The sequence below is a fragment of the Spermophilus citellus genome, assembly GCF_964194105.1.
Source record: "Spermophilus citellus genome assembly, chromosome: 17".
Classification (NCBI taxonomy): domain Eukaryota; kingdom Metazoa; phylum Chordata; class Mammalia; order Rodentia; family Sciuridae; genus Spermophilus; species Spermophilus citellus.
This window is the reverse complement of record NC_138199.1, coordinates 36,976,719-36,982,851: the sequence shown is the minus strand read 5'-3', so window position 1 is coordinate 36,982,851 and position 6,133 is coordinate 36,976,719. Positions and strand designations below refer to the sequence as shown.

Genomic DNA, 6,133 nt, shown 5'->3' with positions numbered 1-6,133 from the left:
TTCTTTTTGCGATGCTGAGAATCAAACCAAAGCTTCACAGTTGTGCTCTACCCCTGAGTTACACTCTCACCCCTTTTTATTTTTATTTTTTATTTGAGACAGGGTCACACTAAGTTGTGCAGGCTGGCCTCAAACTTGCCATCCTCCTGCCTCAGCTTCCTGAGTGGCTGGAATTACATACATGCATGTGCCACCATACCTTCTTCAAAATGCATTTGGAATGGCTGAAAATCTGCCACTGTTGGGCTGGGGATATAGCTCAGTTGGTAGAGTGCTTGCCTTGCATGCACAAGGCCCTGGGTTCAATCCCTAGCACCAAAAAAAAAAAAAAAAAAATTTGCCACTGTTGGTACCTTTGGGCAAGTGGAGGTATGTTTTATAGACCTCTTGAGTTCTGTCCCTGGCATGGCAACCACCACTCCTCAAGGAGGGCACCACAACTACCTGTGCCAGCATCTGACAGTGGGGAAATGAGGGGAAAAGAACATTTTCATCTTAATTATGTCATTCTGTTGCTGAGTCCCCTGAATCCTTTATACTCTACGTTGCCCTATGTTTTATGGAGTTTGTGAAGAACTTTTCACCATTTGCCCACCCGTCACCCTCTTCCTTTCTGTTGGTATGAGTTTAGGCTGCATCAGGGAATGAGCTGGAACCTAAGGGGCCCTATTGTACCGAACATCACTGTGCCCTGGGCTGCTATGTGGAAAACGCCTCACCTACAACATAGGAGACTGTGGAGTGGGAAGAGACCAACCTAATCAGGATACAAAATGGAATGTACACTCTGATTACAACTCTGCAGAAATATATCTGCCATGGGCTGGGATTGTGGCTCAGCAGTAGAGCACTCACCTAGCATGGGTGGGACCCAGTTCGATCCTCAGCACCACATAAAAATAAAGGCATTGTGTTGTGTCCATCTACACCTAAAAATATGCCAATGGACTAACACTGGATATGAACAAGCAAAAATGAAAATATAACTGCATGTCTGGTAAGAATTGGGATGAATTTTCTTTTGTGGTTCTCTTTTTTAATCTTCCTGTCATTACATAGATTTTGTAAAGAAAGTTATATATTTTTAAATTTCTTAGTGTAGACAATGCTTTTCTTTAAATATTTCCTGTTATGTCATTCATTTGTGCAATTATATTGATTTGGGACAAAAATTTTAGAAGCTAAATATAATCAAGTTGGTGAATACTAAAAATATATAAGTATATTCAATCCTAGTATCAACATAAAATACTATCAATATGGATACTTATGCCTTTCATATTTATGTAGAGAGAGGTGGCTTCAGAGGCATATATGAACTATGGAGGCAAACAAACGGATTTGAATCATCGTTCAGAACTTACTAGTTCTGTGATCTTGGGTAAGGTATTCACCTTTTAAGTCACAGATTTCTCACCTACAAATCAGAGCTTATAAGGGCCAATTTTTTTTTAATTTCCCACAAAACAGGCTTTATTTAAATGTAGTACTTATTTCAATCTTCATCTTTCTCTTCAGGCATAGTTATGAACTTTTTCCTCTCTTTTACAGATGAGAACATGGAGTCTTACAGGAGTAAAGCAAATTGCCAAGGTCATCCAGCCAAGTAAGAATAGAGTTGGAGGGCTGGGATTGTAGCTCAGTGGAAGAGCACTTGCCTAGCATGTGTGAGTACTGGATTCAATCCTCAGCACCACATAAAAGTAAATAAATACAAATAAAGGTATAATGTCCATCTACAACTAAAAAAGTATTTTAAAAAAATCAATAGAGTTGGAATTCAAGCCAGGGTCAATCTGACCTTAGGACTCAAGGTTTTAACAGTACTTAATCCTAGAAAATGTGGTCTACATGTACAATGGAGTTTTATTCAGCCATAAAGAAAAAAATGAAAGGAAAATGGATAGAACTTGAGACCATCATAGTAAGTCTAATTCAGAAAGTTAAAGGTCGGCCAGGCGCCATGGTGCATGCCTGTAATCCCAGCAGCGTGGGAGGCTGAGCCAGAAGAATCACAAGTTCAAAGCCAGCCTCAGCAAAAGTGAGGCGCTGAGCAACTCAGTGAGACCCTGTCTCTAAATAAAATAAAAAAATAGGGCTGGAAATGTGGCTCAGTGGTTGAGTGCCCCTGAGTTTAATCCCCAGTATCCCTGTCCCCCCAAAAAAGAAAGTTAAGGGTTGTATGTTTTCTCTCGTATGCAGAAGCTAGAGAGGAAAAACGAAAACAAAGGTGGAGATGGATCCCCTAAAAATCAAAGAGAGAGCAGTAAAGGAAAGTGAACAAGGGGTGGGTGATGGGGAGGGAGGGGGGAAGTGCTGGGGAGTTACATTGGACAAATTATATTGTTATATTGTGTGCACAAACAAACATGTAACAACCAATCCCATCAATATCTACAACTATAATACACCAACTAAAAAATGTAGGAAAAAAACAGTACCTTATCTTGCCTTACATAATTAAGTCCTGCTATACATAATTCAAAAGACGGCCGGGAGGTTAAATGATTTATTTAAAACAATTTTCACAGTGTTTGCCACACAGTAAACATTTAATACATGTGAGCCATAGTCATATATGTCAGAGAAGACAGGAATGTAGGTGTAAAGACATTCTTAGGTATTAACAATGACTTGTGGGGTTTGTCATATCTGCCTGTCTAGGAAGGGGGCCCGCGCTTTCTTCACTGTCCTCAGTCCTCCTTCTCCCATCACATGCCTCTTCCAAGATGTACAACTGGGCAAAGTAGACAACCTTCCCTGAATTAAAACAGGAACTTTAAATGCAAAAGGCCAAGATAATTCTGAAATAGTAAACAATAATAAGGGAAAATATAGCCAGGTGCCATGGTACAAGGCTATAATCCCATCCATAATTCTCCACATTATGCTTTTCCTCCAAGGTCTTGATGCAAGGTGATGAACCTTGGTTTTACTCTCCATGGTCCCTTGCGGTCACCTTTTTCTGAGATATGAATATCTATCTTTTGTGATCAGAAACTGATGTCAGCATTTTGTTCTATTATTTCAGGCAAATAAATAAAACTGTACTGCAATTGGGTTTTCTATGCACTTCCCATCAGTATCAACATAAATAATGTGATTTATTCAGACCACCCTTTTGCTCGAGAAATTCCATTTTGGGGAATTTATAAATATACTAGAAAAGGAAAACATTGTATGCCTCCACGCCTGGCTTAATTTTAGTAGCATAAAATTGCTATTGACACAAATAAAAAGGAAGTGTCTATTGAAATTTCATTACTTGGCTAGGATGTTGTACAACTACTAAAAATTATAATTTTGAAGACCATCCTAGAACATGGAGAAATGCCTACATTAGTTAGCCACTGTTACTAAGCAAACAGCCAGTCATAAAATAATAAAGATTGTTTTAGTCAGCCTTTTTGCTGCTGGGACTAAAAGACCTAACCAGAACAAATATAGAGGAGGAAAAGTTTATTTGAGAGCTTACAGTTTCAGAGATCTTAGTCCACAGAAGGCTGGCTCCATTCTTCAGGGCTTAAGATGAGGTTGAACATCATGGAGGAAGAGTGTGGCAGAGGGAAGCAGCTCACAGGGTGATCAGAAAGTAGAAAGAGAGATCTTCACTTGTTAGATACAAATATATACCTCATAGTCACACCCACAATGCCCCACTTCCTCTATATGTCACTCAGCTAATCCCCAAAAAAGGTTTAATTCACTGATGTTCAGGCTGTCGCAACCTGATCATTTCTTCTCTGAACTTTCTTAAATTGTCTCACATGTGAACTTTTGGGGGACACCCCACACCAAACCATAACAAATGTTTATTTCTCGTTCATGCATTTTCAGATCAGTCGGGATTTGTCTGATTTAGTTAGGATTGTTTGAACTTGACTCAGGCTATGAGTTGAGTTGAAGTTGGCTTCATATGTCTCTCATTCCTTGGTGACCGATGGGCCATCCAGGGCATGTGTTTCATATGACAGAAACCCAAGAGAACAAATTCAATGCTAAAAACATATATGACATGTGTCCACATCACAGACACTAATATTTCATTGGCCACATCAAGTAACATGGCCAAGTCCACATAAGAAAATATCCCCAGCTCTAATGCAAAGGGTCAAGACATAGGAGGGGGTGAATTATTTGGAACAATAATACAATCTGTAGCAATGCTTCACAAAAATGTAAAATACAAAAAAGCACATAGATGGGATATAAAGCTGATTACAAAATTTGATCATAACTATGTAAAAGTGTTTTTATATCAATAAAGAATGGAAATAAATCAGCAAACTGAAAAAAAATCATGCCTGGAAATTGATACGATTTAAGTACCTTTTTTTTCTCCATTTCTCAAACTTAGATGACAATATTATATTACCCTCCTTTTTTATACCTTTATTTTATTTACTTTTATTTTTATATGGTGCTGAGGATTGAACTCAGTGCCTCACACATGCTAGGCAAGTGCTCTACCACTGAACTACAGTCCCAGCCCCTACCCTCCTTTTTAAAAGGAAGTTTTTGAAGCTTCTCACAGCTGGAAACTCTGTTATCTGAATAATTTTGTTGTTTTATCCATCATATTAAGGCAGTATAATAGAAAAAAAAAACAACAAGAAACATACCATACTTGAAACAATAGGAGGCAGGGGAGAAGTTTTTCCATTCAATCCTTGTCCAGGACAGCCGGCCATTGGGTTACAACTGGTCCCTCTGGTGGGCCAGAACAGTTCAAAATGTCAGCTAAGAGAGTTTCTCCAAACCTGGTCTGCTCTTCCCACCTCTGGAAGGCTGAGGACCTGTATCTGAAATTATATCCAAGAGTATTTCCACATTGTTTTTTCCTGGATTGAAGCCTCCTCAGTATCTATCAAGTTTCCCAAACTTTTCTAAAAGTTAAAAACAGTCTGAAAATAAGAATACTTCCAAAGCAATTTAAAAACCCATATTATAAAATTAAACAATGAGTACAGTGGCTCTTGCCTGTAGTCGCAGCTATTTAGGAGGCTGAGATAAGGGGATCATTGAACCCTGAAAGTTCAAGGCTTTGTCTTTAAAAAAAAAAAAAAAACAGGGCTGGGGCTGGGACTCAGTGATAGAGCACTGGCCTAGCACACACACATGAGGCACTGGGTTCGATCCTCAGCACTACATAAAGATGAAATAAAGATATTGTGTGTCCACCTACAACTAAAAAGTAAATATTAAAAAAACAAAAACAAAGCAGGGTGCTGCTGTGCATGCCTGTTATCCCAAGACTCAGGAGGATGAGGCAAGAGGATTTCAAATTCGAGGTCAACTTTAGCAACTTAGCAAGACCTTGTCTCAAAAAGGAATAGGGATGTAACTTAGTGGCAAAACACTCCTGGTTCAAAACCCAATACCCAAAAAAAAAAAAAAAAACCCTTACAAAGGCAAGATTTTATTGAAGGGCATGAGAATGGCTTATCCATTTGGGGAGCTGGCTAAAGAAAGGGAACTGATTTTATTTCTAATATATTTCCCAAACATTGGAAAAAGGATATGCCAGGAAGATTTACATAGATTCTGCTAGGATACAACAACTTCTGTGAACAGTTTGGAATGAATTGGATGCTATCTTCAATATATTCTTTTTAAAGCAACAGAATGGCCACAAAGGCCACTTCACCATCAGGAAGATGGTAAAAGTTTCATGGAAGAGATGGGCATTTGAAGCACTTGACTAAAGAGTAAGGATTTCAAAGTGGAAGGGACAGAAAAAAGGTTAAAGACTGAAAAAAACACCAGGGACAGACCAAGAGGCAGGAATGTGTGTGAGTGGTATAGGTGATAGAGTTGCCACCCAGGATCCCTATAAAAGAGCTCTGAGGGTTGGACTATAAAATCAACACCAAATCATCATGAAAAGGATCAGAGAGGTGCAAAGGCCTCTCACAGACAAGTTTCAGGCCAGCAGCAGTGTGAGGCTGTGTAGCATACGAGTGTATTGACAGGTGTAGAAATGAATGTAAGCAAAGTGTGTATGTGTTGCGGTAGATGAGGGAAAGACTGGAGGTCAACCCAGAAACTTTAGAAATTAAGGGGAAAAAATTTCACCTAGGCAGACAGTATTGAACAACTAATGGTCCTTGGCATTCTAAATTTGAGTTAGCTT

The 6,133-nt window shown here is 39.0% G+C and overlaps 2 protein-coding genes across 2 annotated transcripts in view; one reads left to right on the top strand and one right to left on the bottom strand.

The window, feature by feature from the left end:
* The window catches only part of LOC308636116 (protein SLFN14-like), a gene marked incomplete at both ends in the record, with an annotated part of 462,924 nt that overhangs the window by 405,682 nt on the left and 51,109 nt on the right, over positions 1-6,133 (top strand). The window lies entirely within an intron of this gene.
* LOC308636277 (protein SLFN14-like) overlaps positions 1-6,133 on the bottom strand; it is a gene marked incomplete at both ends in the record, with an annotated part of 238,084 nt that overhangs the window by 223,152 nt on the left and 8,799 nt on the right. The window lies entirely within an intron of this gene.